The sequence below is a fragment of the Ursus maritimus genome, unplaced genomic scaffold, assembly GCF_017311325.1.
Source record: "Ursus maritimus isolate PB19 unplaced genomic scaffold, ASM1731132v1 scaffold_9, whole genome shotgun sequence".
Classification (NCBI taxonomy): domain Eukaryota; kingdom Metazoa; phylum Chordata; class Mammalia; order Carnivora; family Ursidae; genus Ursus; species Ursus maritimus.
In genome coordinates this window covers 73735721-73749469 of record NW_024427107.1, presented here as the reverse complement: position 1 = coordinate 73749469, position 13749 = coordinate 73735721, and the positions used below count along the sequence as shown (strand labels likewise).

General features: G+C 43.2%; 1 protein-coding gene across 1 annotated transcript in view; it reads right to left on the bottom strand.

Moving 5' to 3' along the window:
• The window catches only part of KHDRBS3 (KH RNA binding domain containing, signal transduction associated 3), a 177785-nt gene that overhangs the window by 95340 nt on the left and 68696 nt on the right, over positions 1 to 13749 (bottom strand). The gene's annotated exons all lie outside the window — the stretch shown is intronic.

Genomic DNA, 13749 nt, shown 5'->3' with positions numbered 1-13749 from the left:
AAGACTAAATGGGTCCACATGAATGAATCAGAACAATGCTTAGCACAGAATAGACTATAAATACACCTTGAATGAAAGGATTGTTACTAGGAATTTCATACAACTTTTAAAAGTCTTAACATAATTAAGGTAAGTCATGAATACTTCTCGTTCCCAGAAAGAAAGTCAGCCCTACTGACCAGGAGGGAAACTGTTCTCATTGGCAAGATTCCTGATTACAAACTCATGCAGCTGCTGCTTTTGGTATCAGCTCTCCTCCATGATCTATGCCACTGCCGTGCTGTTGCTGTTTTTAAAGGAAAATTGTTCCTCAATTTCTCTATGGTAATTGAAGTAATTTTTTTAAAATACGTACTTTTAAAAAATCAAAACGGTATTTTTTCCTTGCCTACTTTTAATTTTATTGATCTTCAATGAAAACTCAAATATCTACAGTATTTTTAATCTTCATATGTATTTTTTTGTTTTTTATTTTTATTTTTTATTTTTTATTTTAAAGATTTTATTTATTTATGTGACAGAGAGATAGCCAGCGAGAGAGGGAACACAGCAGGGGAGTGGGAGAGGAAGAAACAGACTCCCAGCGGAGGAGCCCGATGTGGGACCCGATCCCGGAACGCTGGGATCATGCCCTGAGCCGAAGGCAGACGCTTAACGACTGCGCTACCCAGGCGCCCCTGTTTTTTAAATTTAATTTGAAGTCAATTACATTTTAAAAATATAGAAATGATACATATAGAGTTAAAAATATCAAATAATACAACATAGGAAAAAAAAAATCAGTGTCTCCACCCACTCATCTCTACTTTATTCTTGGTTACCCATTTTCTCTGCTTTATCTTTCTGGAAATTCTATTATTTGGCTATTAGGATCTCCTGAGTTGGAACTCTAAATTTCCCTCTTGTTTTTCCTCTTTCCCTTTCACCTTCTCTCTCTGTTTTACTTTCTGGGGGGATTTAAGTACATTTCCTACTATCTATTGATTTTTTCATTTTTGCTATCAAATGTTTACTAATAGTACTTTCTTGTATTTGTTCTTTTTTTTACAGCATTTTAAAAATATTTTATGGAAGTGATATAATTCGTGTATTTCTGAGGATATTAATGGTAGTGTGCCTCACCCCCACCCCAACTTGGAGCTTACAGTATCTGCTTCTTCCAACAGATTCACATTTTGTGCACTGGTCTCCTTCTACATTATGGGCTTTCCTCAAGTTACCAGTAATCCTCTGCTGCCTGTTCTTAAAAATTTAAGGCTGAAGCTCTAAAACATTACCTGGAAGTCCTGCTTTCATCCACAGGATTTGACAACTGAACTTGAAGATTCACTTTAAGATGGCAGGGCAGTTTTTTCATCAGAAGTTACTCAAGTATCAGAATGTTTCTCTTCTCTTGGCCTAGGTAAGTGGTACCCTGACTAAGAATTCCCCAACCTCCCAGGAGGAGGAATCAGCTTGGCTGCTGGAATGCTGGGATTCCCACCAGTAGGTATACACACCTTTATTTAAGGGAAATAATACCCTCATTTTCAGGGTGGCGTCTCTAACCCTTGGTTGTATTTATCTGGGTCTTAGAGCCCAGGCCTTCTTCATTCCACCCCTTCAGGAAATCTCTAGCCTGCTGTAGGTTAAGAAGGCAGATGCCTGGTTTTATCAGCCAGGAAGAGCATCCAGTGGTCTAACCACTTCTCGCACAAACTTTGAACCAAGTCTCCTCTTCTTCAGTTCTGCCCATCAATCCACCTTCTCAATAACTGGTGTCCATGACTCCTGAGCCTTGCCGAGCTATTTCTGTACTAACGGGACACGTTTCTGGGACACTTTCTCTTGTCCTGTAAGCCTGAATCCCGCCTTCTCTTGTCACCTAAGTCATTACCATGTATCCCTTTATTTTGCAACCACCAAAACTGCACTCCATCGTTGGCCTACTAGTGCCTCACCCCTCCATTCTCATCTTTGAGGATGTGTGCCTTTTTCCTTCATTTATATTCATTTTGGCGGGTTTCAAAGATGGCATGAGACTAAATTTGTGGTCGAGCAGCCATATTTACCTCACACCTTTAATAGCTAAATATTTCCTCATTAACAAAAAAACTAAGACACCTTAGAAATCATCCAGCCCAAACATCTAATTTTATACTGAGGAAACTGAAGTCCACAGAATGACATGATCTGAATAAGGTCACTTGTAGAACTCAATAGAAGAAGGAAAAACATTTTTATGATTTTATATGCCTTTAGGAGTTTTCTTTCTCCATTTAACTTCTACTAGTCTTGCATTCACAGAACGGTCATAAATGAGTGTTTTGACCGTCAGAAACACTTTCACTCCCTTCTCTGCTCACGTACGTGTTCTGCAGGAGTCGCACGTCCCACGTCAAGTCACCGCATGAGTCCCAGACTTCACCCACAACACAGGGATCACACGATCTACTGATTAATGAATCAGTAAATATGAATTAAATATAGGAAGGTATAAAAAATCATCTAACAGAGCGACCAACAGAGGGTGCATACTCTACGCCAAATTAGTAAGTAATAAATTGATGAATTCAACTATTATGGACATACAGAAATTTATGTGAACAGGACCCACTATTACTGAAAATGGACTCCCCCCCATCCGCAGGGCTACCAAGGGAGTCAGCACACCTGAACAGCAGGACTGTGCCCAGGCCACCCCGAAGGGTCATGGAGTTGGCCTCTGACTGGAAGTCATGGGAGTCTGAGGTTTAGAACTAAGAGTGTGGACACTCAGTGTCCTTAACACGGAGTCACAAACAATGGCAATATGCTTAGCTGCTTGGTTGGGTTCTCAACCCCTGACTGCATCACCTCTCCAGGGAATTTAAAATACTTAGCATGTTTATTTGGTTGTCACAATGACTGCAGGTCACTACTGGCATTTAGTGGGCAAAGGCCAAGAATATCACACATTGGAAATGGACGGGACTGCCCTTCACAACGAAGATGTATCCTGTGTACAATGTCAGCTGTGTCCCTACTGAGAAACACCGCCAGGGAGAGGAGTCACTGACTTCGGTTCCTCTCTCTTTCTTAGGCTTTCAGTCCTTGTTGCTGTCGTTCTTGCAGATTACAAGTTCAATTTCTCCATGGATTCTGTAAGGTACCCTATGTACCTCAAAAAACAAAACAAAACAAATCTTAAGCTGGCCCAGGTTGATACTTGCAACAAGAAAAGGCCTGAGCGACAAAGGCTGAATATACGTTTTGGATTCTTCAGACATGAACGATACATACACAAGTTACGCAGCACGGATGGAGGTCTCGTTTGCTCCGAGTACTAGGGCCGTCCCACTGGTGCTCCCGGGCCACAGCCTTCTGAAGCAGCGGGGCGCCCTCTTACTGGCACTGTGACCTTGGCAGTTCCTTAGCCTTCCTGGTCCTCAGGAAGCCAAGTCACGGCTTATGAGAGTCCTCACACCGAAGGGTTATGATGAAGATTAAGACGCATCAGGTAAGCGCTGAGCACCGGCAGGATGCTGAATTTAACGTGACCCTGTGCTCCTGAAAAGCAGTGCTGATGAGGACAAGCTCAGGCCCTTTTCCATTCCTGGGAATGGCTCATTGCAAAGAACTACTCTTCCCCAAGTGATTCATATAAGACCTGTGGATGACCCGATGTTCACCTATAACAAGGCCAGATGCAGAGCCTCTCGATATGCATTCTTTACCCCACAAAAGATTAGCTGACCAATTTGTCCCCACTGATCAATCAGAAAACGTCCACTAACCTGACCTGATCAAACTTCAGGGAAGTTCTCGCTTTCCTCACACCCCTGAATGTGACCCACCAGCAACCTGGGCCAGCATACAACCCCGAAAGTCCCCTCCGCTTCAGGAGCCAGCCTCGGGGTGAACCTTATCTGATCTACTGTCCCTTCAGGCCGCCTCCACCACTCCTCCCACTTCCCCCACCTTGCTGGCCTCATGCCCTCTCCTCATAAAAGCAGAGCCTTTGCCGTCTGACTGATCTCATGAGGTGCAGATCTTCTCCCTATTACAAGGCCCCCTCCCTGCTCTTGTAATAATACATTCAAATAAAGCTGTTCCTCAACCAAAGTCAGGATCTGGTTTTTGATAACTATATTCTAAAATGAGAATGTAATACATTTTAACTTTCATTTTTATTAATAATTTCACTTGTGCCTAGATTTGAATAAAAGGTGAAAGTGTTGGGGCGCCTGGGTAGCACAGTCGTTAAGCGTCTGCCTTTGGCTCAGGGCGTGATCCCGGCGTTATGGGATCGAGCCCCACATCAGGCTCCTCCGCTGGGAGCCTGCTTCTTCCTCTCCCACTCACCCTGCTTGTGTTCCCTCTCTCGCTGGCTGTCTCTATGTCAAATAAATAAATAAAATCTTTAAAAAAAAAAAAAAAGGTGAAAGTGTTATTTCCAAGACACATGATACTTTTCCAGATGTCAATTATTACATTATACAAATATATTATCATATTACAAGCCTTACAATTGTAAATAGGAAACTTTTCAAAGATAGTAAACCAACATGGAGTCTTCACTGCATAATGTACAAGATCCCATAATTATGTTCTTCGTTGGTAAAGACCAAATGCTGTTCTGAACTAGCTTTAATTGGTTTAAACTATATTTGTGACGTGACACTGTTCCTCAGGGAACAATTACACTTAAGCTGTCATTTCATAAACAACTAAGCCTCAAGAACATGTCACTGTCTCCATTAAAAGGTCTCCTTAATTGAGTGCTCACCAAAAAGTTGGTTAGTCCAACAAAGGGATGCTTTATTGACCTCCAACTCAACCCTAACCCTGAACTTGTAACTTGTGCCCGTGTAGCGTCAGATGTTGTCTTCCAGAGCTCCTCAGCCCAGTGAGCGGCCCCGCCAGCGGTGCCCGGACTCGAGCCAGGAACCTGGCAGTCACTCCATGAGGGCAGGGACGGGGCCTTTTGGGCTCACCGCCCCAACACCTGTGCAGAGAGAGCATCTGATAAACGCTCACTGGACTCACATCTCACTGATTTCACCCCCTTGTCTCTCTCACACACTCTAGTTTTCTGCAGTCACACCACGAGCTCCTAGCCCCGGCCACCAACCTCNNNCCTCACTCACCTTGCCTGCTGAACCTTTCACTGAATCCACCTCGACCTCCTCAAGCAGCACAGAGCTCTTCACACAAAGTTCACTCGGGTACACTATGATTCAAATACAACTCCCAACTGTCTTCAGAATCAAGTCCCAGTGTCCTGACTGCTGAGAAAGGACCTTCCTGAGCCGCCTGGTGCCCGCCTCTCTGGCTCTACTACTCTCCTGCTTTTGACTTTAGCCACTGCTGTTTCTCAAAACTACCATGTTCCAAGAACACCCATTTCAGCTCAGATGTAGAGCTGAAAAGAACCTCACTCTTGCCCTTTAAGACAAGAAGAAAGCTGGACAGAACACAGGTTAACGCCCAAGCCCGAGGGCAAACACCAAGCACAGGTAGGGCAGAGTTCAGGCCCTGCAGCATTTGCTCCTGGGCTTACCTGGACGGGCTCGAGTGAGAGCACAAAGCCCTAAAAGCCGCAGGAGTCGACACCTCCTTAAAGGTCTTTTGTGCAGGAATTCAACACTCCCGTCCCCAACCTCTACAGGCTCACAGGTAAGATCACTCAGTGGAGAGGACTCCCAAGGCTACTTCCCTGTGTGCCGTGTGGGAGAAGGAAGCAGCCACTGCTGAGATCTGCTCAGACCCATGTCCTCATCACCCCCCTGAACAAAAGCTTAATCTGCAGGGGCAAGGAGAACAAGACCACTTTGCTTTGTTTTTTAAAATACTGACAAAGTCAACAAAGCATGTCCTTAGATCAGGTTCCAGCCTTCAGCACGTGTTACGAAGACTGCAACACTGGTGAAGAGACAAGCTCGTTCTAGGGCCCAAGTAGAAAAGAGGAGGAGATGGTGAGCCTGCTCATACGGAGTTTCCCGGTCCAGCAGTAAGAGCCAGGTGACAAGTGCAGCTTACGCGCAGACGACCATGCTGGCTAACTGGCACTGAGCATCCATGGAGCTGGACGAAAGCAACTGCAGAGCGCCTGGGTGTCCCCGAGGCCTGGACTGTGATGCCTGCACAGGAGCTGTGTCCCATGCAAGGGCGTGGGGACAGAGTGCTTCCTGCATGTGATCAGCAGGTGCAAAGGCCCTTGGGCATGAAGGCGCTTCTGAGAACCAAGAAGCTGGCAGCGTGAGGGGAGCAGAGCGAGTCAGGGCTGGGAAGGAAGAGGGTCAAAGACAGACATCCAGCGGGCCTGGTAGACCTTTGTCAAGAACCCGGATTTAATTCTGAGTTTAAAATATAGATGGCAATCTGGATGGTTTCATTTTCTCTTTGTATTTTGGTCACTGCTTAACTGTTCCCTGTTGATAGGAACTGACTCCTTTAAGGATGACAAAACTTTACACTGAAGGGAGAGAGAGCTCCAGGGGACGAAGCACGTGCACAGCCAGTCCCAGCTCACAGCCAGCCCCTGCTCACATCATCTCCCAGGCGCAGATGGCTTCTGCTCCAGGGGCGCCTCTCAGCATCCCGGGACCACACTCACTCTTTCTCCTCCTGCATTCCCAGGTGACACTCACCAAGCCATATTTTAAGATACTGTCTTTTGTGTTAGATTCCTGAGAAGAGGGAATGTGTTTTGCTCAACTCTGAATCAACATCTTAATTCCCATCTCCACTCTCAACACACTGCTCGACATGGAGTCATCTTAAAAAAAAAAAAAAGTACTGAATCAACAAAAGGAAAAGAATAAGCTCATGGGCCTGGGACTAGGACTCTAGTCTCCCGGCTATTGTTGCTTTATTTTGAGAAAGCCACAGCTGTATCAGCTGTATCACAGAACAGAAAGCGCTCTTCGGCACAAGAGGAAAGCACTCTGTGGCACAAGACGCTTCAAAGCGTCACATGCTGTCAGTGGTGGAGTCCCTTCTGTCCATGGTGACAAACAGAAACACAAGTGTTACGGGACCTTCCCTGACGGGAACTAAACTTTCGAGTGCTGCCTTCACCTCCACGGCTTTTCTTAAATGCACTGAACTATTTCACCGCCAAAATAAAATCCCGGGATAAACCTGACACTTGCTAAAAGCAACATCTTCGGTTCACGATGGCCCTTCTCCCCTTCACAGCCCTGCCACTCGAACCCTAAAACCCTGACCTGCAGGCGACACGTGCACACGTAGGTCGTTGCACACGCCCGGCCTGACTTGGAAGCAAGAGGAGCAGGATGCAACAGCTACTCTGTAACGCTACCCTGGTTATCTACAGCTACGTAACAAACTAACCCAAAACTTAATGGCTTTAACCAATAACCACTGATTTATCTGCTCACAATTCAGCAATGTAAGCCCTGCGGGAGTTCATGCGGCAACGGCCAGATCAGCTTGGACAGGAGGACCCACTCTCATGATGGCTTGTTCCCATGTCTGTTACTGCTGATGGTGGCTGTCAGCTGGGGTCCTCAGTTCTCCTTGGTTTCATCGACTCTACCCCACCTGGGTATCCTGGGCTCCCAGGCTCCCACTTATCATGGTGGCCTCAGGTGGCAGAGATTTTTCCTGGCACTGGGCTTCCAAGATCAGAAAAGCAGAAGCTTCCTGTTCCCCTTAAAGCACATGCTCTGAAGCCAGCATCACGTGGGCTCTGCTGCAAGCTCTCACTGGACGGGAGCTGCAAGGTCAGGACAGACTCAAGGAAGGGCCGGGAGTGATCACTGGGGCAGAGCACCAGCACAGAGAACAAGGACAAAGCAGTCATTTACCAAAAAGTTTTCATAGCCTCAAACATCACAGTCTTTTCTAGGCCTAGCAATGTACCTGCCTACCTATTTTCCCTAAGGGAGGCAGAGGTTGTGACCCTCTGAGGGCAGAGACTCTGTCTCATTCATCTGTGCAACAATGCAAAACTGCTTACAACCGCACCTCGCTTCTAGCAAGCACTGTCTCATGCATTCAAAGAGAATAATGAATGTCAATCAAAATTAATGTCCAGAGTATACCAATCACTACCCAAGGGTTTAACCCAGTTTAATTAACTTAAAGAAAACCTAGAATGTGCCACACAAGCACAGATGGAAGGTAGATTTCCGGTATATGGGTCCTAACTGGCCAACAGCATCTCATAATTGAGTGTCTTATAAAATCTAAACGTTCATTAAAATGCTTAAAAAGACATCTGAGAAAGACTACAAAATAATAGGGTACGTACCAGATAGACAACGTAGTTCAGTAACACAGAGATGGGTCTGAAGTAGGATTGTGAAACAAAAGAGAGGATACAAAGAATTTTTTTAAATGCTTGGATACGGTATGAAGTATATATCTCATTAATTTAAGAGCTAAGAAGATGTAACAGAGGAAGGAGGCCAAAGGGAGCAGGTCACCAGTGACGGCAAACACAAATGCACCCTTGGGCCATTGCCTCAAGTATGCCAAGATCTTACGTTAGGCAGCGAAGAATTACCCCCGCCACTGGCCCCCACAGCTCTCACAGAGATATATAAATACACACACACGTAAACTGTATATGTGTGTGTACATATGTGTATCTGTGTATGTATGTATGCACTCATTTATTTTAAAATTCTGTATCCATTCTACCTTGGTTAATATTCTAACACTTAGGGCAAAAGATTCATCATTAACAATACTGGACATAGAGAAATAGTTCCAGTTTGAGAAGATTCTTGTCATATCCAGCTGGATCACAGGTGCTTTCACTTTGTTATAAGGCTGAGCTTGGACCAGGCGCAGGGGAAGGATCAGCGCTGCCATTTTTCTTGCTGATTTTGAATGTATTTGTAGACCTTTAATTCACAGTTTCTTTTGCAATGATCTATGCCCATTTAAAGGTAAGTTTAACTAAAACTCGGTAATGTAGCCCATGCATCCATAACGAGGCACATATCACAGTTATATGCCCTAACATACCGAAAGCAAATTAAGACTTGGTGAGACCCGCCCTGTGGAATCCGCTCCCCGCCCCACACACCTTTACTGCAAGACACGGTCTCAGCGTGCACGGAACTGTAGGCACTCACGTGAACCCTGTAATGGAACCAGCATTCATCTAGGTACTAAATACTAATATGAAGTTTAATTTCTTGAATGAAGAGCATGGGCTCTGGAGCCAGATTTCTGGGATTCAAATGCCTTTTACTTAGTAACTGCATAACCCTTAGCAAATTACTTCGCTGTTCTTTAGTTTTTTCATATGTGAACAGGAGATAATCATTCCCTCCTAAAGTTGTAAAGATTAATACATGTAAGATGCTGGAACAGTGTCTGACACATAGAAAACCATAAACTATATATATATATATAGAAACAGAAGTTCTAGCAAGGGCTTCTAGCACCAAATATATTGTTGTGCATACATCCCTCTTTGGAAAACATCACCAAAGCATTTGCTTTCACTTTAACGGGGAAAGAGAATTAAACCCTCAAGAAACACATTTTGCTCATAATCTCCACACTCCTCTGATTCCTGCCCAAGGGCAAGAATGGAAAGTAAAGAGTAAATGAGATCTGTCTTACCTGCCTTTTCATGAAACAAAAGACCAGATCACTGCTTTTATTAGCTCTATGGGCCATTTTAGATTCCAATAATGTAACCACTAACCCAATGGTTAAATAAACCTACAATTTAGCTGATATTCAGAATACTGATCTTACTTGAATTAAACCAATGTCATAAATGCCAACCTCCAAACAATAGTAAACCTAGTAACAGACCCGGGACCATGGCATCCACATGAAGTAGAGTGGGTCTTCAGAAATACCACGCTTGTCTCTTAGCAGAGATAGTAACTAAGTCAGTCTTTGGATCACTGACAACAACTTCTATGATTCTGATACATCAATCACTTCTATCTACAAAGATGAATTCCCTAAGAATAAAAGTCATTCCAAACTTGTTTAAACTTGTTTAAACATTCCAAACTTGTAATTAAGTCAATCATTCCTAAATTTTAAGAGGAATTAAAAAAAAAGAGAGAGAGAGAGTAAGTTCTTTTATAATACAAAGCACCTTCCCCTATACGTTCTGATTGTCTATCTGTCTCTATGTCATCAGTCTCCAGGGCTCCCTCCCAGCTACATAAAACTCTGATGCCCAAGTATAGCACTGAAGGCTTTCCAGACTAGCTGTCACCATTCCAGTGACTGCTACAACCTACCATTCCCCATAATTAAACCGTTCTGGCTCAACAGTCACTCTGCCCTCCCTTCTGATCTCTACTTGTTAAGATCCTGAACTTACACTTTAAGGCCTAAATTTAATCCCATTTGTATTTTTTTCTCCAAAAATAGCTCTCTGTCTTACATCCTTAAATTCTTGTAGTGTTAACGTCGTATTTACTCTATATTATTTAGTGACATGTACTCTGTTTCTCCCATTAAAGTATCAATCCCTTGGGAGTAACTGGGACCCATAGTTACTCATCATTTTTCCTACAGAATAGTTTCTCAAGAAATCCTGTGGAATTAAATAAACTTTAACCCCAAATCAAATGGCACAAGTCAACACAGTTTTTATTGATTTTTCTTTGGTGCAGAAATTATTGTGACTTCTTAAAGCTACAGGTAAAAATAATTAAGTTTATTAATTTGCCAACACAAATCACTAAGTATTATTGGTAGTAGTGGAGATTATTTGGTGTTGCTACATTGATTGTAATTTTAACATAGTATCTACTTCTAAATGGCAAACAGCTCAACTTACTTAGACATCAGCAACTCTAAAAATCAATGAAGTGTACAAAGAACTTCTCCAGGAGATGATATAGGCAAAATCCATACACACGAGCATACAAAATAATGTACAATGTGAAATAATCTACATACTTTCTATCTCTATTTGCTCAAGGCTGGATTCTATTCTTTGGGTCAGCAGATGACAAAACAAACAAAAAAAGCAAACTATTCAATAATGAGCTTGAAATTGTTAACTAGAAACTCCCAGACTTCAACAGTCTAGCTGCGAGAGTATGGAACTAAAGGGAAGAAACAGATCTGGACAAGAGCCTGTTACATAAGATGGGTGAGGGATGACAGTATAAATTAAGGAGCAGTAATGGAATGCAAACACAGAGATGAATGGTCATTAATTGAGGAAGTAGAAATAATAAATGTGTAAGTCATGGTGTGTCAAGAGTGGAGGGGGAGGAGGTAAATCAAGTAGAAGCTACTAGAAAAAAATCACACACTGATTTCAGGCACGGGCACTTAGGTATATGTGTTGTCATTCAGTGAAATAAGGAACACAGAAAAAGGTCTAGGTTTGCCAAGAAGAGGAGGAACGAAGGTCATTTTTGGGCACACCAAATGTAAGAGGTCTGTGGGACATCCAAGCAGAGGTGCCCAGGAGGTGCTTGGTCTGATGGGGATGGAGAGGAGGTGAAGAGGAGGGAGAGAGAGAGACATGCACCGAGGGGACACAGCAGGTGTCAGAAAGCTAGTAAATGACAGAGCTGGGCGTAACACAAGAGGGATGGAACATAAATTCTTTCAGGAACCCCACAATTTATGTCTGGCTGGTTTGGGGTCCACGTAACAAATCTAAATCTAGCTTTAAGTGCTACTTTATGGCCAATAATCAAGAACTTTAAAGAGAATAAAGGAAAAGTCACAGCATAAGATTTGAAATTCCTTCATAATATTTTCTGGATGTTATCCTATTTACAAATACCAATTTAAATAACTTTCTAATTGTCATGACAGCAGCATGTGTCACAAGATCACAACGGAGGGAAAACAGCCTCTGCCGATGTGTTCCTCCGTGTCCACCTACAACCGCACAGCTCCCGCTTCCCCGGGGGGCTGCTGAGATGGTGGGCGAAGGCTGACCGGGATGGTGTGTGGTCGAACAACGGCCTTACAGGTCAGTACATTCCCTGAGGTTCTAGAGTCCAAAGCGGCCCTCCTACTTCATCATGGGGTCCCAAAATGTAACGGATACCAGGAGGGACACTAGCAAATTATCACAAATACATGTGTCTTAAAGTGATTATTTTTAGTGTCAGGCTTCCGTGAGGTCAGCAAGTTTCAAAATCCCCAATGGCCACCACCATCAATTTTCGTAATGGTACCTACACGTCAAGAACTAACGTACAAGTCTATTATCACTTTATGGCTGCAGGTAAACTACTGCCTGGACACCAAAAATAAACATGATTTTCACATAAAGCCTCTGGAAAAAATATTATGTGCCTCTGAAAATCAATTAGGAGTCACAGAAAAGGCAAGTGCTTACATACCAACATAACTGGCAAAATATTTACTACTGTGGGAACTTTTTAAACCCATCAAGATTTCTATGGAATAGGTTTCTACCCCATAGTAAATTCATGGATTTTTTACTTGTCTGCAACATGTTACAGGGGAAAAATGCAAACCAATTTTTAAAAAGAAAATTTCCCTGAGCTTTAATGCAAACTCCAGGAGGGCACATGTTTCTCTAAGTACTTCTCTCTCCTCTCTCTCAAGACCCAACCTAAGAGCTTCTGTGAAACCACAAACATATCAAATTTAAAATACGTCCATAATAGGAAAACATTCAATGTAACAAACCATGTTGATTAATATAATGTTACTTGAAAATAGTCTGCATGTATTAGAATGCTTAGGGATTAAACAACTAGCAAATTAAGAAAACTAGTAACTCTAACTTAAACTTATAACTGAAACTGACAGAATTGAACTCAGTACACTAAATCTTAACAATCACAGTACAAAGGTCTCTCCCAAATTAACAATCTCAGGACCATTTTTTTTCCCTAAAATGGAAACCTTTTTTTTTTATCCCAGTTATAAAATTTGCACCAAATTGTTGAACACTGAAGTACAGAAATAGGTAAAACAGAAAGCGTCACATGACCTTACCCTCTAGAAAGTAACTGCTCTTAAGAGTCTAGTTGGTTTTTTTTCTTCTAAATAATGGTCCAACTGGGATATTATCTGCTTTACATGTTGTTTTTTCTTTTCTTACTTAGCACTGTAGCAGACATCTTACCAAGCACAGAGCATGCATGCGTGTGTAATGTGACACAGAGATGTAACGTATTTCATCTTAGAGCCTCTGCTTTTCCAATGGGTTCACAGGAGTCTTCCGCCCCAGCACGACTCTGCATGCAGCGTGCCCTGCTTCTGAAACAGTTCCCAACACGGACCCAGCTGGAGAAGCCTGCCTCATACTCCGATCCAGCCCACACGTCACTTCCTGTTCGACCTCTGCAGCCCTCACCGGCTAGCCCTACCCCACACTCGGCTCCCTTATTGCTTTACCTATTACTACTCCATAAAAATCTGCACATTTTATTGAAATTAACCTGTTTAGCCAAATAAAATGGCTTGTAATTTCACAACTGCCCTCTGCCCTGTGTTCCCCTGTCATGGCCACCCCTCAACCTCACCCTGTCTCACTTCTGACCCAAACCCAGCTAACTCCTTCAGAGACCGTTGCCTTCGGGAAGGCTTCTCCCAGAGTGTCAACGTGATCCTCCTGTCTTCCCAGAGCACCTAACCTTGAACTTCTCACGCTGTATCACAGACGTTAGGCTGTTCATCTGCACTCCCCACAGAACAGATCTTCCTGTGACAAAGGACCACGTCTTAATCACTTCTGTTTTTCCAGTAAATATCAGGTATATGAAGGGATGTATGATGTATGAAACAACAACAAAAGACTGTAAAATCTAGACCACAAAGGACCTATGGGTT